We start from the raw sequence: 24,278 nt of genomic DNA on the forward strand, positions 1-24,278 counted from the left end.
TTTACTTCTTCATGGGGCTGCTGTGAAGGTGTTGTCTGGCTGACACTCGTCCCCCTACATCTTTGCTTGCTCCCCCTTCCAAGAGTTGCCCTCCTGCCAGGCAGATACTAGTTAACTTTAGGGCTTTTCCTTGCCTGCCACCCCTGGCCCTCAGGATGGGCTTTGCGGTGCCCATCACCTACACCCTAGAGGAGCGCTAAGTCTCTGTGTCTCCTTGCCAAGGACTCCCGCCGGCCAGCCTCTTAAGAAATGACAGATTTGTCCCCTACCCCTGGCAGTTAGATGTACAAGAGGGGTGGGGGAGCTCCGAGAAGCTGAGATCCTTCCTCCGGCTCCTGAGAGCCCACAAGCAGCTGCCTCCTCCATCTTCCACTGCAGTAAATTCAGGGAGGCTGGACCACACAGAAGCCCTTCCCGAAACCCTGTCCTGGCGCACAGCAAGGGAAGGCCGAGCTGGGGCAGGACAGCTTGGAATCCTGGCCGGCCGCGGCTGAGTCAGCCCCTGGCCCCTCTCCCCAGCCTGGAGGGGAAAATGCTGAGTCGCACACCTTGTGGGGAGCCTGGGGAGCTGGACACCCCCGTTGCTCTGTAGCTCCCCGTAACTCAGCCGGCTTGCGGGCTCTGTCCCCGCTGTTGGGCTCTGATGAGGGGGCCCGCAGGCTCGAGAGCAGCCACACCCGGAGAGCCATCCTGCCAGTGGTCGGATGAGACACAGGCCTTCCAGGGAAGGGACGGGGCCACAGGTCGTGTGTCCACTGCCTGTACCTGTGTGGGCCGGAGCACCAGCCGCAGCTTCCTCCCCGGGCATCGGGCAGCGGGTGGAAGTGGAACCAGCAAAGGCCACAGCCCCCATCCGGGTCTGCATTCAGGAACCTTCCTGCAAGCGCCAGGTTGGAAGGCCGCCGCCTCTGCCGTGGCTGGAAGTGGTTCGCGCAGACCGAGGCCAGATACGTAATAGCTGTTCTCTGCTCGCTATGAGAAGATTTATTCAAAAATAAATTTAGCTAAAGGGGAAAAGTTAAACAAAAAAATAGGAAAACAGAGGGACAGATTTTCTTGTTGACTGGCTGCCAGGGATTGAAAGGTTGAGGCAGCCAGTCCCTTTGGAGGGGACAGCTGCAACGTTTCACGGTGTAAAGTCAGCGAATTTCCACCGGCTGGCCTGCCAGAGACCACAAAATGGTTTCAAACAACGGCTCGCTTCATGATATTTGTGTGTGTGTGTGTGTGTGTGTGTGTGTCCGTGCATGCACGCGCGCGCGTGTTGGAGAAAAAGGCAAGGGTGGGGGGTGGGTGATGGGGAAGCTAAAATGTGTCCTCTCCCGGCCAGCCGAGTGGGCAAGGGGCACGGTGAGCAGATTAATGAAAATGTTTCGCTGGCATGAGGGGTTTGATTGCCCTGCTGCAAAATTGCTTGCAGATTCAAAAACAGCATGTTTCATTTCAAACTCATTCTCTTGCCATACATTAGCACTTGTCAATGTAACCATTAAGCACAGGCAGTGCAGAAATTTAATTACAAAACCATTTATTTTATTGAAAGAAAAATAAACCCAAGCTACCTCAAATGCATTAGGTAGGTTCAAAACATGTTCAGCTGATAACACCCAAGGGTAGGGAGGCTGCCGCAGGAATAAATGCGTCTTTCATGTGCGGTGGGGACTCGATATTAGAAACAGCTGCCCATAGGTCGCTCTTTATTTAAGTTCAATTATGAATTAAAAAACAACGGATTTAATGAAGGGACTTTTTATATCTGAAATCACTCGGCTGTGGCGTTCATTCTCCTCTTCCTATTTTTGCCTCCTCTTTTTAGCGTTTCAATTAAAAATGCTAAGTAGGCGAGCAGAACTTTTTACGGAATGGGTCTCCCCCACCCCAACCCAACCCCCATCTCGGGCTTGTCTTTTGTTCGCCTCGTGGTGGGAGAACCAAGGTCTGTGGTATTAAAGGAAGTCACAAAAATGTGCTAAACACATCAGAAAGTCTCCAATCTGTGTCTTATTTATGCCTTCTTCTCTCGTCCCCCGTGTGCATCTTCTGTATGTTGGAAAGCAGGCAGTGCAAGGCTCTCTGGTGAAATAGTAGATTTGGGTCAAGCGGTGGGCTGATGTCATGCTGGAGCCGGCCTCTCCTTAGCACTACGGAGCTGCCAATAACGTGTCTGTTTTACTATTCTGCTGGAGAGGGAAAAGAAAGAGTTATAACCTTAGTGGTTTGGACTGATTTGTCAATTTAAAGTGTTTTTTTCCCCCTGTCTGAGATATCAACCCACAATTTCTTACAGACATCTCCTCATGTAGTCCGCACAGAGGAGGAATCTGGAAAGGAAAGACCTTTTTTTTCTTTCTTTTAATTTCCCTAGTGAGAATACGAATCTCTAAAATTTCAGGGAGGCATATTTGTCCGGTTGGAGGTGGGGAGCAGGAGGCAGATAGGCACAGAGGGGGGTTGTTCTGCTGAAAGTTCCATTTTAGCTCCTGTAACTAAGCTTATGCCCAGTAGCAGAGCCTTGTGACATTGTTACAGTGATGATTTTGCCTGTGTGAGACTTAAGGAGGATGTCCCAGCCTGTTTCACAAAGGCCTCCAGACATCTGTTGCCTCTGGAGGGACCCTGGCTGATGTTCTGGAGTGGGGAGGCACGCACATCATTGTCCAATGGCTCTGAGACCTGCCAGGAGGGGAGCCTGAACAGCTGCGCTGTCCCACGGCTTGGAAATTGTACCCACTCCCTGGCCCGGATGAGCACCCCTGCCTCTGACCCAGCTGCTCTGCTCTGTTTTTGACACGTGCCCTCTGTGCCAAAGACCCAGGGAGCCTGAGGCAGGAAAATTTCTATTCCGAAATAGAGAGACTCACCACTCCAGGTAGCAAACCCTTTACTACAGTTTGGATAATTAGTTGTTTGGGGAGGGGGAAGGAGGGCACAAGGAAACAGGATGAGGATGGTGGGGGTTGGTTTGCATCCTATTTTAATATTCTAAGAAAACTTGTGTCTACATTGAGCCCTGTAAACCAAGGAAGCTCCATAGTAGAGTGGGCCTCCATCCTGTTATCACAAGTGCACCAGACAGAGAAAATAGCAAAAGGCTACAGACCTTCTCTAAAGGGGTCAAGAAGGTGTCACTCCACCCTGACTCAGCCAAGGAGAGCCACTCTCATTCCTTGAATGTGTATGAGAAAAGACAACGGAGCACAAAGGATGGTGGGAAGAGGGTTCCAGACTGGCTAATGATACTGTTACTGAAAAAAAATTCCACTTGGGGTGTGTGCTGCAGACTTTCTAAACATCACTTCTCACTCAATAAAAGCACACATCAACATCACGTGCTTCTGCTTATGTTTCTCCCTGTCCAGTGCTTGGGATGGATAAAGGTGCTCCTGCCAGCTTCTGACTCTTAGGTGTGCCTTTTCTAAGTACATGATACTTCTCGGCTAGGTTTCAGGCAAGGAGAGTTTTGAAAATGTATCTTAGGTTTGGAAACCACAGTGGTGTTCAAAATGAAGCGAGTCAATGGAATATTCAAGAATTTGCTTATTCTTGCCATCTTCCAGAATAAGATGGAAACCCCTAGGGACCAGCCAGAAGGCCATTGTGATTGAATGTGATATGTGAAGATAGGGAGGCCGGGCACGAGGCCATGGGAAGCGATGTGGACTCAGCGTTCTAAGTGTAGTGGAAGCCAGTCAGTGGCTTTGAGCAGTGGATTAACCTGTTCTGATTTGTGTTTTTAACAGATGATTGGCTGCAAGTGTGGAACATGGATTGGAAGTGAGCAAATGGAATAATGGGGAGATTTGTTGGGAGGGTACCACAAGCTAATGTGAGAAAAATGGAGGCTGGAGCAGAATGACGGCCATGCGTACTCTTCCTCTTCTTTTGCATAATGGAGGTTGATTTGGCTTCTCAACCAGTGTGAGAGCTCCTAGAGGACAGAGAGGTTACTTTAGTCTTCCTCAGATAAAGAAGGGGAACCAGTCTTTCCCACCAGTACCTTCACATGATGCAACAAGCTGGTCCTCAGCTCGATCTTCAAACAGCCCGGCACAGACTACTCTCCTGCCCCTCCTTGGAGACGCTACACTCTATTTCCTCCTTCCCTCTCGTCCCAAACTATGGCAGCCCATTCCCAGTACCCTCCTGCCTAGAATGTTCTTCTAGTCCTGACAAAGCCTGTTCCTGCTAACTGAAATGCCTAATTAAGTGCCAGCCCACTGAAGGTCTTTCCTGACTCCTTGGGTTGTGGCAGCCCTCTGCACATCACGCACCCATAGCACTTGGTTCACATCCAGATTTTAGCACCTCCTTACATTCTTATAAAAAATTCTCTGCTTGGTGTCGGTCTCCTAACCACGTACCTAGCTCCTACTCAAGTTATGAACTCATCATACAAATCTCCATTTTCTGTAGAGAGTCGTCAAAACTGAGGACAGGCTTTGAACATCATATCTTAGTATTGTACTTCTGCCGTACTTTAAAACCTGAGCCTTCCATTGTACTTTAAAATCTAATATTTAAAAAGTTTCAATATTGAGCAGGCCTGGTTAGGAAGCCACTCTCCTAGTGAATGACAGGATGAGTGACCTGGAAGATCCAACAAAAGAAATGATCTAATCTGAAGACAAAAAAGAAAATAAAGATTGAAAAAACTGAAAGAAGATTTAGGGACATGTAGAACGTATATTCGAGAAAATACTGGCTAGAAAATACCCAAATTTGTTGAAAGATCCAAAGCATAGGGAAATCCAAGGATAATTATAAATAAAATCGCATCTAGACATATCATAATTAAACTGCTGCAAATGAAAAATAAAGAGGAAATCTTGCAAGTAGGAAAAGAAAAATGACACATTACATACAGGGGAACAGTGCTTTGGAATGGCTATGGCAACGTTGGTAGCAGTGGTTTGAAGGGCAAGTGAACTTACATTGTTTTGAGGTTTCTACATTTTATGTAAAGAGGTTCAGTATTTTAATGCTAAGTATACTGCAAAAATCTAAGGACTTTATTTGTAATCCCTAGATCAACCATCAAAGAAATAATGCAAAGTGATATAACTAAAAAATCTACTGAGTTAGAACAAAATAATAAAATATATTCAAACAATCCAATAGAAGCCTGGGAAACAGAAGGATAGAAGAGAGTGGAGTGGACAACAGAAAAGAAATCATAAAATGGTAGATCTAGATACAATCAAATCAATAATCACATTAAGTGTTAATGAACTAAATACTCCAGTCAAAAGTACAGTTTACCAGAAGAGATCTTTTGAAAATGCAAGACCCAACTATATGCTGACTAAAAGAGATAAACTTTCACACCATGTTCATTGCAACACTATTCACAATAGCCAGGATATGGAAACAACCTACATGTCCTTCAATAGATAAATGAATAAAGAAAATGCGGCATAGACAGACAATGGGAAATTATTCTGTCATAAAAAGGAAGGAAATTCTATCATTTGTTATAACATGGATGAATCTGGAGGGCATTATGCTAAATGAAATAAGCCAGACAGAGGAAAACAAATACTGTACGGTATCACTTATATATGCACTCTAAAAAGAAAAAAAAAGCCAATTTTACAGAAACAGAGAATGGAATGGTTGGAGGGACCTGGGGCTGGGGGGAGGAGAGATGGGGGAAAATGGGATGATATAGGTCAAAGTGCATAAATGATCAGTTACAAGAATAAGTTTTGAGGATTGAAGGTACAACAAGGCGACTGTAGAAGAATATAATATATTTTTAAGAATATAAGATTGCATACTGGGAAGTTGCTGAGAGTAGATTTTAAGCATTCTTACCATATATATATCTAAGTTAACTTTAACTACGTGAGATAACGGATTGCTAATTTTCTTGCTCTTGGTAATCATTCTACAATATATAAGTATATCAAATCATCACATTGTACACTTTAAATATATTCAGTTATGTTTGTCAATTATTCCTCAATAAAGTTAACAATACATTTTTAAAATGAGATGAGCTTTAAGTATAATGGATCAGTTAATAAGAAGATCTGATTGTTAATGTGTATGTGACGAAGAATAGAGCCTTAAGATACATGAAGCAAAAATTGATACACTAAAAAAAGAAATAGAAAAATTCACAGTTATAGTAGGATATATTTTTTTAAGATTTTATTTATTTATTCATGAGAGACCCAAAGAGAGAGAGAGAGACAGAGAGACAGAGACACAGGCAGAGGGAGAAGCAGGCTCCATGCAGGGAGCCCAACATGGGACTCAATCCCAGGTCTCCAGGACTAGGCCCTGGGCTGAAGGCGGCGCTAAACCGCTGAGCCACTGGGGCTGCCCTATAGTAGGATATATTAACACCATCCCCGCAACTGATAGGGCCATCAGTCAGAAAATTTAAAAGTCACAGAGGCTCTAAGCAACTTTATCAACCCCTTAACTTATTTATAAAATATTATACCCAACAACCTTTCAACTGCACACATTCACCACAAGAGACCATAAGCTGGGCTATAAAACAAGCCCTAATAAAATAAAAAGGATCAAAATTATAGTAGCATGTGTCTTTGAATCACATCATAATTATATTAAATTAGAATCAATAAAAATAAGATGCCTAGGAAAACCCCAATATTAAATTAAACCCACACTTCTAAACAACCCATGAGTGAAAGAAGAAATCACAGAGAAACTAGAAAATATGTAGAACTTAATGATCATAAAAATACAACAAAATTGGTGGGTTGTGGCTACAGTAGGGCTTAGCAGGAATTTTATGGCTTTAAATGCTTATATTAGAAAAGAAGAAAGGTCTAAAATCAGTGACTTAAGATTACACCCTGAACCCCAAGTAAACCAAAATGGAACAAGTAATATAATAAATATGAGTAGAAATGAATGTAATAAGAAACAGGCAAGCAATAAGGAAAATTAACAAACCCAAAGTTGTTGTAACAAAGTTGTTTCTTTGTGAAGAACAACAACAAAAAAATGGTAAACCTTGTTAGACTGCTGAAGAAAAAATAGAAGACACAAATTACCAATATCAGGAATGAGAAAGAGATAATTGCTACAGATCTTACAGACATTAAAATATTAAAAAGAGAATATGAGAATGTTGTGAAGACCTTTATACCAATAGTTTCTACAAAGTAGGTAGAAATATAAATCACTAATATTTATGAGAGATGGGACAGAAAACCTGAGTTGTAGGCATAGATAATTATTCAGGTAAATTCCAACAGCGATTTAAAGAAGAAATAACACCAAACTTACACAAACCCTTTAAAAAAATAGAGGAGGATGGGATATATTTCCCAACTTGCTTTAAGGTATCAGTAATACCCAAACCTGACAAACACATATTAAAAAGAGGCCAGCATCCCTCATGAACAGAGATGTAAAAATTCTCAACAAAATATTAGCAGGAAAAAAAAATATTAGCAGGTTAAACCCAAAAATATAGAAAAAAAGAAAAATACCTCATGACCAACAACAGTTTATCTAGGAATGCAAGGTTGTTTTGATAATAAAAAAAATCAGTCATGTAACTCACCAAATTCAAAGAATAGAGAAAATCATTTTGATAGATGTAGAGAAAGCACCTGACAAAATTTAACATACCTTTATTTTTAAAAAATGCTCAGCAATCTAGGAATAGAAAGGAACTTCCTCAATCTGATAAAAAAAGTATTCTTTTTAAAAAATATTTTATTTATGTATTCATTTATGTATTTATGTATTTATTTATTTATTTATTTGAGAGAGAGCAAGAGAAAAGGGAGAAGGACAAGCAGACTCTGTGCTGAGTACAGAGCCCCACGTGGCTCAATCTCATGACCCTGAGATCATGACCTGAGCCAAAATCAAGAGTCAGAGGCTTAGCCAGTTGAGCCACCCAGGTGCCCCATAAGGGTATTCTTAATAATGAAATATTGAACACTTTCCCAGCAAGTTTGGAAACAAGGCAATGAGGTCCACCTTCATCACTTCTACTCAACATTGTGCTGACAGTCCTAGCCACTGCAGTAAGGCAAGGAAAAGAAATTAAAGGTTCTAAAGTTCAGAAAGCAGAATTAAAACTGCCTCTATTTGCAGATGACATGATTTCTTATGTAGAAAGTTCTTTTTTTTTTTTTTAAATTAATTTTTATTGGTGTTCAATTTACCAACATACAGAAAAACACCCAGTGCTCATCCCGTCAAGTGTCCCCCTCAGTGCCCTCCCCCCCTTCCACCACCCCCAGTTCATTTCCCAGAGTTAGGAGTCTTTATGTTCTGTCTCCCTTCCTGATATTTCCCAACATTTCTTCTCCCTTCCTTTATATTCCCTTTCACCATTATTCATATTCCCCAAATGAATGAGAACATACACTGTTTGTCCCTCTCCGATTGACTTATTTCACTCAGAAAGTTCTAAAGAATCTGCAAAAACATTATCAGAACTAATAAATGAATTTAGCAAGGTCATATGTTACAAAGTTAATACTTAAAAATTAATTTTATTTCCGTAGACTTTCAGCAAACAATTAGGAAAGGACATTTTAAAAGGTCCATTTACAAGAGTGACAAAATACACTCAAGAACGAATTTAACAAAAAATATGCAAGACCTACACACTTAAAACTATAGAATATTGCTGAGAGAAATGAAAGACATAAATATATGGAAAATCTATGTGGTAAAGATGTCAGTCAGTTCTCTTCAAATTTATCTTTAGACTTTATGCAAAATTCCAGCAGACTTTTTTTGCGTAGCAATTAATGAAGCAATTATAAAATTTATATGGAATAGAACTGACCTAGGTTGCCAAGATATTGTTTATGAAGAACAACATTGATAGTCTTTTACTACCTGGTTTCAAGGCTTGCCATAAAGCTATTAAAATCATGAGTGTAGACTTGGCCAAAGGACAGACTATACACACAGCACAATAGAGCCACAGATATATTGTTGGTGATTTCCTATAAGAGCACAAGGGCAATTCAAGGGAGAAAGGATGGTCTTTTCAGTAAATGGTATTGGAACAATTACATATCCATATGTCAAAAAGGAAAAAAAAAAAAAAGAAAAGAAAGGGAGGGAGGAAGGAAGGAAGAGAAAGAAAGAAATAAAAGGAAAATAGCAAAAAGAAAAAAACCTCCCTGTACTCTCCATACTTTGAGGCATATTCAAAACTAAAAATGGATCGTAGGCCTAAGTATAAAACTTTAGATTATACAACATTTAGAAGGAAACATAGGAGAACATTTTTATGACCTTGGCAAAGATTTCTTAGATACAGCATCAAAAACACAATCCCTAAAAGAAAAAAAAAAAAAGATAAATTGGATTCCATCCAAATTAAGCAGGAAACAAAGTATCACTTTATTAATAGCCAGAAAATTGAGGCTTGCACCAGGTCACACAGCTAGCAAATGGGAGAGCCTGGAAATGAACTCACGGCAATCTGATTCCAGAATCTACATTTTCATGCATAGTATTCTAAAACAACTCCCTTCACAAGACACGATGCAGGGAGCATAGACTTCCACAGTACAGCTGTGCCTCTAGGCTAATAGGCCAGGACAGCACCCCACAACCTCCCAACCCCCCCCACCCCCCACTCTGGACCATGGGGAAGCCTGAGTGCTTGAGCTTCAGCAACACTGAATGAGCTTTCAACAAACCCGGCAATGCTTCATCGCAAAAGAAAAATGTTATGACGGAGGTTAGAACCGGCTGTCTTCCCTGAAGACTTGCTAGCTCGATCTTAATGACTTGTTATTGCTGAAAATAAGGGCCATCCACGTGACCGGTGTCACCCCAGGGGCTGTGCCGGAGAGAATTGTTAGGCATGAGCCCACGTCTTGGTGGAGGCTTGTAGAGGGATGGGTGGGCGGGGTTTGGGGTTGAAATCCCACAGTGTGAGCCCTTACTTGCTGGACCTGCCCCTGCCTCTCCCCGTGCCCCCCTTCAATCCCCCTTCCCCACCCCCCGCCCCCACAGTGCCTAACACAGGACTAGGCACACAGCAGATTTCACTAAAGGCTCATTGATTGATAAATGGTTTGTAGATGCCATTTTTCACATTAGAGATCTTTTTGCAGTTGCAAGGTCCAGACTTAGACCATTACATGATCTTCTCTGTGTTCTGTAGAACAGCACATACAAATCTCTTTTCAATTCAGACTTGAATTCAGTAGATCTGGAGTGGGGGGCCAAGATTCTGCATTTCTCTTTTTAAGGATTTTATTGATTTATTTGAGAGAGAGAGAAAGAGAGGGCACAAGCAGGAGTAGGGGCAGAGGGAGAGGGAGAAGCCGATTGCCCGCTAAACAGTGAGCCCAAGGCAGGACTCGATTCCCAGGACCCTGGGATCATGACCTGAGTTGAAGGCAGATGCTTAACCAACTGAGCCCCTGAGGTGCTCCCAGATTCTGCATTTCTTTTCTTTTTTTTTTTTTTTAAAAGATTGATTGATTGATTGATTGATTTATGATAGAGAGAGAGAGAGAGGCAGAGACACAGGAGGAGGGAGAAGCAGGCTCCATGCAGGGAGCCCAACGTGGGACTCGATCCCAGGACTCCAGGATTGTACCCTGGGCCAAAGGCAGGCGCTAAACCGCTGAGCCACCCAGGGATCCCCAGATTCTGCATTTCTAATAAGCTTCCAAGTGATACTGATGCTGTCCATGGACCACCCCCCATGACTAGCAAGGCCAGAGATCATGACCTCCAGAAAAGTGTCTCTCTTCCCTTTCAACCAGGAGGGTTCAACACGAACAATGCCTTAAGATCACTTTCTCCCTGGAAAAAAAATCTTGACTCGCTCATTGCAAGTCTCCTCGTGTATTCATTTAGTTTTTAAAAAGATGGACTGAGAATATACTGTGTTTGTAGTATAGCTACTAGGCTGGAGATACCTACAATGCCAGGTGGGCACCAAATATATGGTGCCCTTCAAACACCTTTGGGCACATATATTTAGAGGTCATGCCAGCTTTGCCTGGTGAAGGGGGAGAAGCAGCCCAGTAGCCCTCTGTTCTCCTGAGGAGATTAGCTCTTGTTCAAACCTGCAAAACCCTTAGAAAAAAAAGTAGCCACTATATATAGACTGCCCCTGAGTGTTTCTCACAGTCCACTCTCCTTCTTTCACGGGGCAGATCAATGTGCAGCTTGCCCTTCACTCTCTCTCTCTGAGAAGGATCCAGTTAGTATAAGTTTCCCGCCTCGTTATCTGTAATAAGTAGGCATCCTTGGGAAAGGTCCTAGCCCATCCATCTTCTAATCGGTGCATCTAAATTTCATTCCACCTGTACTTTATACTCAATGCAGTGCTGAGAAAATACGGTCTCTGCCTTCAGTAGGTTTTCCATCCTCTTAAGGAGAGAAAGCTCACGACTGCGTACTGAGACCCTGCAGCAGCAGAATTCTGGGTCATGGTGTAGCCAATCTGACTGCGGAGTGAGGAGCGACAAGTCCCGGTGGCCTGGCCAAGCTGGTGGAAGGCTGCGTGGAAAAGGCTGGGCCAGGCTGGAGGGACAGGAACGGAATGTGAATCCAGGGAGCAGAAACCGAGGCCAGGGAAGGAAAGCTTGCAGTCTGGACAGATGTACCCATGACCACGCCTGCAGGTGGTCAGTGTCCAGATCCTCTGGGTTTTCAGAGCCTCTCTGGCCGCACGCTCCTTTCACCAGCACCCAACCCAAAGTTCCACAAACATTTCCACTCTGAGTTCAGCCAGGCTGGGATATTTCATTCTACCAGAGAGAAGAGCCAGAGGCTTTGACCTGAATGCATGAGATGAAGGTAGAAAAGCAACGTTTGAATTTTAATGCAGAAAAAGGAAGGGAATTAAAAAAAGAAAAGAAAGAGAAAGAAAGAAAGAAAGAAAGAAAGAAAGAAAGAAAGAAAGAAAGAAAGAAGAAAGAAAGAAAAGAAAGAAAGGAAAAGAGAGAAAGAAGAAAGAAAGAAAGAAAGAAAAGGAAAGAAAGAAAAGGAAAGAAAGAAAAGGAAAGAAAGAAAAGGAAAGAAAGAAAGGAAAGAAAGAAAGGAAAGAAAGGAAAGAAAGGAAGAAAGAAAGAAAGAAAAGAAGGGACCGGTAATAATCTGGAAATTCTGGACCAGGCAGCCGTTTCGGACAGCAGCCGGAGTGACTCGGGAACGTGGAAACCTGTGAGGTTGCTTCTCTCACACTGTGATTCTGATCCCGCTGTGACGGGGAGAAGCAGAGATGGTGACATGGCATTGCTGTCTTGGGTCTTTAAAAATCCGGATCTGCCTCCGTGATCTGATGCTACAGCCAAGCCCGGGCCTCTTCGTCAAACACACCACAGCAACACCGACTCCAGTGCATTCTTGCCATTCTTCTGCCCCGAGGCAGGCTTGAGGTCAGAGCAGTTGCAAGATTGGATTTGTTTGTGATGTGTTTGTAGAATAAAGTATTTTAACAGTTTGGCAGAAGGAGGGGAAGTTGAAACCAAGGTGGCTAGAGCATGTATACCCGCTAGGCTGCTCTTTGCCGGAGTGGGGAACTATCGGGCAGTGGGGCAGAGGGAGGCTAGGGTCCCCGACTGCAGGCCCCCCAGTCAGGGCGGCCGCCTAGAACCTTGAGCCAGTGAGATCCCTCTGGAAGGGGGAGCTGGGCAACGAGGAAGGCCTAGGGTGTTTATAGCGACCCCAGAGGGTCAGGTCACAGTATAGACAAGCTCCCATGGGGGTGACCAGAGATCTCAGCCACCCACTGCCTGCAGCTTCTGCTTTAGAGGGCTTTGAGTAGCTTGGGTGCCCGGGCATTCAGATTTAGGGGAGGAGAGACAATGACAAGTGGCATCAACCTCCCATGAGTCCCCTCGTGAATGGAATACATTACGAACCCCTTGACTAGGCGTTCAAGGTTTAACCTGTGGTCCCAGCCTGTCGGCTCAACCTACCTGCTTCCCTGCACACAGCATGTGTCTCAGCGAGGCCAGCGCTCTTAGGTTCTTCATTCTCCTGCATCCATGCCCATCCTTTCCCCTGCTCTTCCCTTTCTTAGTCCAACCTATCCTTCAAGGGCCACGCTGGCCCTACAGGCACACAGCAAGCTCTTCTTTCTCTAGAGCTGGATTCTCTACAACCCAATCAGCAGACCACACCAAATTTAGCAGCAGCAAAGCATGGGCAATTGAGAGCATCATTTGAGAAGAAGTTCTTACCAGAAAGTTTCTTTTAAAAGTACTGAAATAATCACAGTGGGAAAAAAAGGAATTTTCTTGCACTTCTTTACTCTGATTTTGTTGATTATCATATTGCTTATTTGTGTCATTACCTGGAAGGGGGTACCCTGTAAACACTCCAGGGTTCAAGTCCCCTGGACCTGCACTCAGCCTGTGCCTCTCTGACCACTGCACATTGGGGTCCCCGAATCATTCATGTCTTACATATGGTGATGTAGCTATTTCCCGGTCCTGCTTCCCAGTTAGTGAGGATCTCCTTGTGGGCAGGCACCAAGCATTCTGCATGTTACAGGATATGGGTGCATGGAAACCTGTTAGGACAGCGCCTGGCATGTCAGATATTAATACTGTTGTGATTATTATTATTTCACTTCTTTGCATCACCACAGAGAAGAGATATTTAGTTTCTTCAAAGATTAGATATAGCCACCTAATAGAAGCTCAGCAGATACTTGTTAAACTTCTTTGCAGTGATATAGCATCTACTAAATTAAGCAATGTTTTCGAAAGCCAGTGTAGCATAGTGGTTATAAACACAGCCTGTGGAGACATCTAGGTCCAAATCCTGGCACCACCACTTGAGTCTGACTACTTAACCTTGGGGTCTCTGCAGTGCCCGCTATGTAGGGTATGTGAATTAATTGTTTGATATTTCAATAGCACCATACCGTGCTTGGAACATGGTAAGTATCTTACATACAAACATTACCACATAGAGTTGGGTAGAAATTTACTTTGGAACAGAAATTTTTAAAGCAGTACCAAGAAGACTGGTGCTATTTTATTAATTTGAGAAAATGAGTTCCCCTTTTCGGGAATACCATTTGCAGATAAGCAATTGGTGTGCTGGTTACATTGAGCCCCAACTTCTTCCAAGCAGGTGCAACAGGATCTTTCCTTGGCAGGACTTGGCTAATGATTGAAGTTAAAGTATCTACCTTTATAATAGTTTTATTCAAACCATCCTTTCCCTTAGGGTAGTAGATGCTGTGACCCTCACCCCTCTTCAGGACCGTTGGGAGAGCTGCTAGCCAGAGGCAGAAATCTGCTCTCAGCTGGAGAAGGCCTCAGGGACGGCCACATGCAATGACCCGTCGCTGTGCAGAAGAGAGGTCCACACCCCTTGCTCCAATTTCCAATAACATTGATGGTCATCTCTGGAGCTCCCTCTGGGGCCAGCTGAGGCCTCTGATGAGACTATTTTGCAGTCCACATTTTCTCTCTCTGCCCGAACCTGCTTCACTGCCTTCCCTTCCACATCCACAGGTGTGGATGCCAAGAGCATTCCCTAATAAACGTCCCGCATGCTAATCTACACCTCAGAGTCCGCTTCCAGAGAGCCCGGCCTGCAGTGCCTGGTGAAAGCACATTCATTTCTTTTCATTAATGTTGATATGACCTCTGACTTACAATTACCTGGATTCCACTTACAACTAAAATGTGAGTGTAAGGTGTGGTTTGTCTGGGTCACCCTCTTTGTGCCTTTCATTAGTAAAAGGTTTAAGTATTAACAGCAATCCCTTTGACCTTAAAAATATTTCTGGTGGATCAATAAATTATATGGTCACCTCATCTGGAAACAACCCTAATGTTCCCAGGCCTCACTGCCAGTGTGGAAGAATGAGGTCATATTAACACAGTGTGGATTCCCCTAGCTTGGAGTGCCTGTCAAGTGTAACTCTGGGACGTCAGACCCTCCCTCATCCTTCTCTGCTTCCTCCTCAGAACATCTGAGTGACTCTGGAGCCTACAGACTCTCAACGGATCCAACTACTGCTCAGCTACTGTTCTCAACCCTCTTCTGAGGCTGCTGGTCATACCCCAAGGCTGATGACCCTCTCCTCTCTTCTTGGGACCAGTGGTTCCCACTGGGACAGCTTCTTTGGGGCATCAGACAGCCTCTGGGTGTTCTACCATTGTCATAAGGCCCAGATGGCCCAAAGCAGCCTCAACTTTGACTAGGGCTGGAGTCTACGTTGGCTGTAGCTTGATATATCTGCCCTCCCGTGAAGTAAGTAAAGAAACATATTCCCTTTGTCTTGTATACATTTTTTGAGCTGACCCCCATAGCAGGATAGCATGGATGCTAAATGGGTGTGGTTCATCTTATATTGTCCACAAACTCTTTCCCACTCAGGATCATAAACAGGCTCTCCAGGTGGCAGGGTCAGGTTGGGGTTGAATAACAGACTCCAAAATATAACTGGAAACCCTCAACCTAGCTAACCCAAGGAGTTCAAGTTCTTTTCCAGAAGTCTCCTCACATTCCATGCAATTGAGTTGCCACAAACAGATGTGAAGGAATTGTAACCTAACTCTCCACAAACCAGCTATGTTTGCTTTGCACGATAGCGCAAGTTGATTAAAAATGACGCATACGTTGCAACCCTACAAAGCACTCTTGATAATCAATGGGAAGACAATTGTTCCATGACCTTTAAATACTTTTGGTCAAAACTTTAAAAACTCTCTTACTGTTGGCTATAAATGCATTAGGAAATGAAAAATTAGCAAAATTAATATTTGCACGTTCTACTGCAATTTAAGACATTAGAAACACTGAGGATTAAAGTGCTTTCTTTCTTTCTAAAAAAAGCTTATCAAAAGTAGTTTGAGCAGTTTTTACCTTCTTCCTCTCATTGTGTAACTTGTGATGTGCAGCTGGCACCTTTTCTATGCCTTTGTGTGCTGTTGTGCTCCTTATGAATTTTGGATCAGCTTACATTGGTTTATCTTTCACTCTTGCAATACCATGAAATGCCTATGAGCATTTCTTAAAGGTGAAATTTTGTTGTTGTTGTTGTTGGTATCACTTCCCCTGGAACACTTTCTCAGGATTGGGGTGCAAATTTCTGGGTGCACAAGTCATTTAACATCAACCAACTCATGCTGAATTCTGACATGATGAAACCAGCCTTTATTGGCAGTAAATGGTTCATCTTCGGTCTCCTCGTGATTGACTTTGTTGTTGTTATTGCAACTGGCTTCAATCCTCTGCTCTGAATGGTAGCCAGACTAATTAGGATTTTAAAATATTATGGTCTTCTACCCAAAGTAGAAGGAAATATTCCATTTCAACCATAAGCGGCTTTATGTTTCGACTGCAATTAAAATGGAAAAATAATGAAGTGACTTTACCTGTTTTTTTATACTCATTGGGCTTTTCCAGTAAGATCAGCACCATAGCTTCTAGTAGCTCCGTGTCTCCTCTGATCTTTGCTTTGTTGTTGCCATCTTCAAATCTATCCACATCCAATTTTGCTGCCAGTGTTGTCACTTTTTACTTCCTTGCTGTACTTCTATTTTTTGTCAGCAAATCCTCTATAGAGTCTCCATTTCTGTAAAATGCCATGTGGGTTTATCACTAGGAGGCAAGGAGGCAACGCAGCCACACACTTTGCTGCCTGTGCCTGAACTGAGTCCCAGAAGCATGGTGACCAATCACGGAAAGACTTCCAAAGGAGTGATGAGATTGGTCACTTCACCATCAATCTGTGGTCTGAAAAGCAGGCAGTGAAATTTGTACTTTACACAAATGGATAGTGGCATGTGATTACTTTTGGCCAATGAATTGTGAGCAGAAGTTACACGTATCACCTCCATGCTGAAGCATTTGATTGCCACTCAGTACTGGCACAGCCCTTGAGAGTATCTGAGAAAGTAGCTACTCTATTAGCCAGGGTCCCTGAGCAACTAAGCTGAGCAGAGGCTTCTGCTAAGATGTCATAGGCATATAGCTTAAGCAGTAAGTAAACCTTTGTCTTAACCTATAGACATCTCAAGGTTGTTTGTTTCTGCAATGTAATAGCCTGTTCTGACTGATATATATAATTAGGAGAGTCTAGGAAAAGGAGGATAGGAAATTGGGCAGAATTCAGAACCCAGAGATTGGCAGCTAATGGTCAAAAGGGCTCCAAACTGGGACGCCTGGGTGGCTCAGCGGTTGAGCTGCCTTTGGCTCAGGTTGTGATCCCAGGGTCCCGGGATCGAGTCCCCCATCAGGCTCCCTGCATGGAGCCTGCTTCTTCTGCCTATGTTTCTGTCTCTCTCTCTCTCTCTTTCTGTGTGTGTGTGTGTGTGTGTGTGTGTGTGTGTGTGTTTCTCATGAATAATAAATAAAATATTTTTAAAAAGGGGGCTCCAAATTATGGGGGCAGGGGTAGAGAAAGAATCAGGGGCATGTAGTGAAAACAAATATACCATCTTCATATGGCTAAAAAACAAATAGCACAAATGCAGAAAATTGGTGTATAGTTTAATAAAGTATCAAAAGGTGAACATACTTATAACCTCTACCCAAATCAAGAGATAGAACGAGGTTCAGAAGTTCCTGCCTGTGCTCCAACCTGCCATAGACCCTGCCCTGCCCTCTGTCAGTTATGGTTGGGCCACATTTTATGATGACCTCCTTCCTTTCTTAACAGCATTATCACCCAATTGTGTATCCCTCAACATCGGGGCTCAGTTTCACTTTTTAAATATTTTCAAGTCTCTGAATATACATATTTTCCACCCACCCCTTTCCACTTGTGAACTTATTTACGGCAAAATTTGTTTGTTGTCTACAGTATATAGACAACAAATCTATACTCACAATGTGGCAGATATCTTCACCAACAAAGAGGGATCTCATCCCAACTGATTTATGCTGCCTTACTCAGAGGATGCATCCAGGTTCAGTCAGCGTCATGCCATCTGGAGGAGGCTTTAGGACCTGTGTAGGAAAAGAGTTTGCAAAAATTCTTCTTGAAATATTTACAGGGGAGCTGGTGAGGCATTGTGACTGGTAGCTTTTAAATGGACCTCCTGTAATGAAAACCAGTCCCGTCATGTAGCCCATGGACGATCTCCTGGCACGGTTCACTGGCTTCCAGGGGGATATCTGATGGCCATGAATGCCCAGACCTCAGACTTATTTGAAGTGTACCTATGAGTTTTTACACAATGTTGTGTTGAAATTGTTATATTTAATTTCTAAATGCATATCATAATATCTCTGTGTCTCTACTTCAGTACCACAATCTTTAAATATGAAAAGAATACATTGTTTAGTTTCCAAATAAAGTAAAATTTGAAGGTAAAAAAAGGTGGAAAGCCATCTGTAGGGTTTCCCACAGTGTGGGTTTTGTGGCTTGCATCACCTCTTTCCCCTGACCCTCTGGTTCCTCTAAATCTCTGGTTGGATCTATAGGTTGATCAAATCTGGGTGGGTTTGATTAATTTTGGCAAGACAACTTCATAGGCAGTGGTGTGTTTGTTCACTAAAAGGTACATAATCATCTACCCATGCTTTTTGTGTTATAAATAGTCATTGTTGCTCAGTTCCAGTATTTATCTGGGGTTTCAGAATTGGTAAAATTCCAATTCAGAACTTTCCTCCTTCTATGATCTGGTTAACTGTGGTGCAGTTTGCAGAGGAAAATCCAGATAAATCCCCTTTTCCTCCAGAGCTTGAAGCTCTGGCCTAACCAGGTTAAGTTGCTAAGGTCTGAATTTGGCAAGTATATCATAAAGATGGCCTCCATCAGGGGCGCCTGGGTGGCTCAGTCAGTTAAGTGTCTGCCTTCAGCTTGGGTGGTGATCCTGGGGTCCTGGGATCGAGCCCCATAACGGGCTCCCTGCTCAGTGGGGAGTCTACTTCTCCCTTACCCATTCCCCCTGCTTGTGTTCTCTCTCTGTGTCAAATAAATAAACAAAATCTTTAAAAAAAGAAAAAAGTGGCCTTCATCCACCAGCCTTCTCTCATTATGCCTTCAACCACTAAGGGTTCACCCCAGGCCCTGTGATCCCTCAGTTTTCCCTCATCTCCCTACCCCATCGGAGCCCACCTTCAAGGAGGGCAAGTTCTCATTTTCTACCCCCTTAGAAGGTAAACCAGGGGCTTCACCCAGCGAGAGGCATCTGGATTTTTAGCCACCTGTCTCAAATATTCGGTTACCATCCTTGTGGGGTTGAAAACAGGTAGCCCTAAGCCCAAATCCAGTTTGTGATTATGTTTGTTTGAGCCAGCAAGAGTGTTTTTACTTGTCGTGTTGTGTTGTTTATTTGTTTGAAGCTGAATGAGACTACATTCGGGCAGGGGGCATTTTCTGTCTGGTTAGAGCAGAGGCTGGCACACCGTCCTGTCCTATACCCTCTCTGGTTTCTGAGTCTCAAAGATACTTGTGTCACCACTTCTGTCTTACAGCAACCTAGCAGTCAGGTGTTAGCCCGTTTCACAGGTGAATGAACACAAAGGGCCTGGGCGAGGCCTGCCTGGAGAGGAGACAGGCAGCAAACGCTCTGGGATGCAGACAGTCTGGGGAGAACCGGGGATGGGGCTCTCTGTATCCCTGCACAAACTAAAGCCCACATTCTTTTTTCTTTCCTTTTACAGAGACAGCTCAAGGAAGCATGATAAAACGAGGCCTAAGATAATATTTGGGGGGAAAGTTTATTTTTTTATGGTCTGTTTGCATTAGACCGTCGGGCGAAGAGAGGCGGTTAAAGACTTGTCCCAAATGGCCGGGCTGGAGAAGCACAAATCCAATGTCAATAGTTGGAAATACAAGTGTTTGGTTTCATTTCTTTTTAGAAAACATTTCTTCTTTCCTTCTCCTGAGGCAATCCAGGGGAAGGAGATACAGAGCCGGAACGAGACGGGGAGGAGGGGGAGCCAGCCAGGGCCAGGGGGGGCCTGTCCAGAGGGCCTCACTCCCCCAATCTGAGTGTTGTCAGCCAGCCCAGGAGGGTGTCAGCCCTGACCAGGAGCAGTCACCTGGAGTCACTCGCCGGCCCCGAGGACCGTTGCTAATTGAGGGTAGAGGAAGCATTTGTCCAATAGCAAACTTAAAAAACAAAACAAAAAACCCAGAGCAAGAAGGAACAAATAGTCAAATCGGGGCCAGCTCTGGGAAAAACAGCTTGAGCCCTGTGTTCTCTTAAGGCCCCTCTCGGCAACAGCTGCCCCCTTTTCTTCCCCAAAGAAGAGGCCACAAGCTGAAGGGGGCAGGTTGAGAATGCAGGATCTAGTTGGCTTGAGCTTTCAGGTTAAAATCCCAGCTCTGACCCTTATTAACTGGTTCACGTTTGCAAATTCTTTGTGCCTCAATTTCCTCATCTGTAAAATGGAGAAATAATAACACCTCATGGCCGGTTAAAGGACTAAGTGAGAAAAAGGCTTAGCACAGTCCCTAGCATAGAGTAAGTGTTCAGAAAACGTTTGCTGCTCTTACTTTATTATTTTTAGAGCTCCTTCTCTCTTCCTCCTCCTCCCCCTCTCTCTACCTTTGTCCTCCCCTTACACGCCTCTCCCCAGCAGTCCCACTGGATTTGTCTAAGTAGATAAATGCAGCCAGAAGAATGAAAGCACATATTCTCTTGCAGGGTATTTTGCACATGGTCTGCCAAGACCTTCTCTCTCAGTCGGTTTCCACACGGCTCACATCCTAGTTCACACGGCACAGTCTCCCTGGATCGCCCTCTTCCCCTCCATCAGCCCAAATCCAGTTCAAGGCCCACGCCGTAACAAAATGCTTTTCTGTTTCAAGAAAACCAACCCCAGTGCATATAAGAAGAAAGGAAATGGGGCAGCCCGGGTGGCTCAGTGGTTTAGCGCTGCCTTCAGCCCAGGGCCTGATCCTAGAGACCTGGAATAGAGTCCCACATCAGGCTCCCTGCATGGAGCCTGCTTCTTTCTCCCTCTGCCAGGGTCTCTGCCTCATTTTCTCTCTCTGTACAAATAAATAAAATCTTAAAAAAAAAAAAAGAAGAAGAAGAAAGGAAATGTACTGACCACACAGTTGAAAAGTCCAAGGGGTAGGTCTGTCTTCAGGCATGGCTTGATTCAGGGTCTTGTAAGAAGTCACTAACACCTAATGTCACCTCTTGGTCTTGCTACCTTTATGTTGATGCCACTCTCAGACAGACTCTATGCCTCTGGTGGGAAGAAGTTTGCACTGCAAAGTGAACTCCAGGTTCAAGCCCAGTGAGAAAGAGAACGTTCTCTCCAAACAGCCCCAGCAGATGTTTCATGTGTTCCTTGGCTGTCACTGGGTCACAGGTCCATTCCTGGACCAACGTTATGGTTGAGTGAACAGAGGGAGAAATGTGATGTTCCCACCTATAACCCAGCTGACAGTTCCTCAGTTGCTGAAAGGGATAGGGGCTCTCCCAGAAAGAGAGCAGGGTAGTCTCCAAAATAAGGGAGAAAACCTACAGGAAATTCTAAGTCCAGCAAATGCCCACCACACACACATATCCTCCAAAACCAAACCCATCCCCAACAATTCTAGCCAATTCTCTCCCCTGACCTCATTCTTCACAGTGTCACTCATGTTGGAAATCCCTTTTGCTAGTATCCTTTGGTTAGGAACAAGTCTTGCTACGTTAGCTACTCTGTGAAACTCTTCCATATGAAAACTGTTCCCATGTCCTTCCTTTGGCAATGAACCCGCTACTGCTTTCTGCACTGCGGTTTTTCCTGCTGATCCTGAACTTCGTGTCGTATGTGTATGTCTCACCTGTCTTTCAGACTGTAAAGTCCTCCATGGCAGGAAACAGGAATGCTTCTTGCCTAGCACCTTCTATACCATAATTGTTTGATCGATGCTTTCGGATTAAGAATTGAAGGGCAATTCTTATATCTTCTGTTGGTTGAATGCCATTGGGTGGTAAATAATATTGTTGGAACCATAGATTTAGAAGGAACATTGAATGTAATTTGGACCTTGATCCAAGCATCCCTAGACTCCCTGTCTGGCCCCCTGGGGAGGCGGGGGTCCTATAGAAAGACTAGCTGAGCCCAACCCAGGAAACAGGAGTATAGACCCTTAAGCAAACAAAACAAACAAAAAACTATCTAATCTTTCATTCCTCAGGGAATAGAGATTAAGGCAGGGCAGGTCCTTAGCAAGTGAATTAAAATCCACAAAATAAGAGAAATACCAAAAGGGAGTTAAACCAGTTTGGACACTTCGTTCAAAGCCTTTGCCATTACCTGCAATGATTACCTGGCAAAGCTCCTGTACATCTGGAGATACCTCAGTCCTAGGCTAGAGACTGCTCTTTGGGACCTGGCTGGGGGCTTGGTCCCAACACCACCCAAGCTGAACTCTGGGTAAGGCCTACAGGTCAAAAGCCTCCAGGGACACCAATCAGCCCTCAACCAAGGGGGAGGAGAGCCAGAAAGGCAAGAAACTGAAGTGTCTCCAGTTCTTCTCAATCTTCTTTACTGGATGGAGGGGGCTCCCTGGGTGGGCAGGAACTGGTGGTCAGGTCAACCGGGGCCCCTGCCCTCAGGAAACCTCTAGCAGATGACTGCCACCTGCCACCCAATGCCCCTGCTGTCCACTGTGGGGGCTTAGGTGGATGGGGTAGGGGTGCCAGGGCCAGGGCCAGTTTTATTCCCCCAGAGAAATTGATAGGAGTGACAGACTGTCCCAGTGACTTCAGCCACGATGCCTGTTTTATCATTTTCGAGCTTTGTGACCCCAAGCAACCTCTCCAGATCTAACTGTACTAACCTTCGGTGGGGCGGGGGGTGGAGGGCATGAGGTTGGACAGGACCCCTGCCTGCTTTAAGTTAGGGGACATCCATTCTGATGGTATGCCATCACCCGCCCCAGCTCACCACCCACAGGCCACATCTCGGGGACCTCCGCTTTCCCAGTGCACAAGGAAGACCGGTTCTCGACTCCAGCCTGGGCTATGGAGCAACAGGGCAGCGCTGCCCAGCAGCGAAGGGCAGGCAGGGCTCAGGAGCCAAAGTGCTGGCCAGGTCCAGGCCTGCCCCCTGCCCAGGCCTCCCCTCTGTCCAACGGAGATAACTCCCCTCTCGCAGAGTTCTTATGAGGACTCAGTGGGGGGAGTTAGACGAAACCTCTCAGAACAGGGGATCCCTGGGTGGCTCAGCAGCTGAGCGCCCGCCTTCAGCCCAGGGTGTGATCCTGGAGACCTGGGATCAAGTCCTGCATCAGGCTCCCTGCGTGGAGCCTGCTTCTCCCTCTGCCTGTTTCTCTGCCGTTCTCTGTGTGTCTCTCATGAATAAATAAATAAAATCTTTAAAAAAAAAACAAAACAAAACCCCCTCTCAGAACAGTGCCTGGCCCTCGGTAAGGGCTGGGGGTGCCGTGAGTGTTTGGGAGCCCACAAAGCCCTTCAAACCACCACCCCAGCTAATGGAAGGTCCAGGGTGCGGCTCCCAAGGGCTTCCTCCCAGTGAAAGCTAAGCCCAGCGCAGCCCTGGGGCCGGGGCGAGATGGCCTTGGCTGTTCTCTCCCTCAGCCTCGGCAGGTGAGAGGCGGCCTCTGGCCTGGAGAGGAGCCCCCCCCAGCCTGCGGCTCCCCGGGGAGGGCTGGGCTGCAGCCTGGGCCCAGTGGGGCCTGACAGGCCGGATGCGGCCTCCTTCCCCGCGGGCTCCTGCCAGATGGCTTGATTACCGCGGGTGCATTTCAGGCCTCCTGGCTATTATCAGCTTCTCGCTTTCAGCTGCTGGAGCAGGGGCAGGATCCTTCCCTTCCTCCGGGCCCATCCCCGGGTGTTGGTTTTCGCGCCGCCTGCGCAGGTGAGCCGCGCTGCCCCGCCCCAGCCCCGCCCCGCCTGCCTCCCCGGACTGTCTCCAGGGAGGCGGGCAGGTGGGGAGGGGGCTGGGCCCCAACTGTCCCGTCCGAGCCACCAGCACTTCAAGCTCCCCAAAGAAAGCATCTTTCCTGTGGTGATGCCCAGCACACTGGGAAGGATAAAGGAGGAGAAAATGAGCCAGAAGTAAAAGGCAAGGGTTTACCCCAAAGTCGTAGGTTCCGGATTTACAAAATTCACCTCCCCTGCAGGCCTTTCCTCACTCAGCGCCCCCTCCTGTGTGCCCTCTGGTCCCCCACCCTGCAGGGCCGCACTGTGACAGGAGCTCTCACAGGGCCCCCCATCATGCCTTCCCCAATGGACGCCCCCCAGCCAGCTCCCTAACGCCTCCTTATGCGAGACTGATCCCTGAAGATGGGGGGAGAGATGGGACCTGGCCTTTGTTTTTGTTTTTTTTAAGATTTTATTTATTTATTCATGAGAGACACAGAAAGAGAAGCAGAGACACAGGCAGAGGGAGAAGCAGGCTCC

At 45.3% G+C, this 24,278-nt stretch overlaps 1 long non-coding RNA gene across 7 annotated transcripts in view; it reads right to left on the reverse strand.

Moving 5' to 3' along the window:
• Positions 1 to 1,517: 1,517 nt before the first annotated feature.
• LOC121492146 overlaps positions 1,518 to 24,278 on the reverse strand; it is a 56,379-nt gene continuing 33,618 nt past the window's right edge. For 4 of the 7 annotated variants that reach the window (XR_005988117.1, XR_005988119.1, XR_005988122.1 and 1 more), the window contains 3 exons: positions 17,785 to 17,904; positions 16,329 to 16,528; positions 1,518 to 2,180 (listed from right to left, as the gene is read on the reverse strand). This is a non-coding gene — a long non-coding RNA (uncharacterized LOC121492146). Of the gene's footprint in view, positions 2,181 to 12,001; positions 12,357 to 12,905; positions 13,085 to 16,328; positions 16,529 to 17,784; positions 17,905 to 24,278 lie in introns of those variants that run through there. The other 3 variants (XR_005988120.1, XR_005988121.1, XR_005988118.1) reach the window with 3 other exon arrangements.

The sequence above is a fragment of the Vulpes lagopus genome, chromosome 5 (genome assembly GCF_018345385.1).
Source record: "Vulpes lagopus strain Blue_001 chromosome 5, ASM1834538v1, whole genome shotgun sequence".
In the NCBI taxonomy this organism is placed as follows: Eukaryota; Metazoa; Chordata; class Mammalia; order Carnivora; family Canidae; genus Vulpes; species Vulpes lagopus.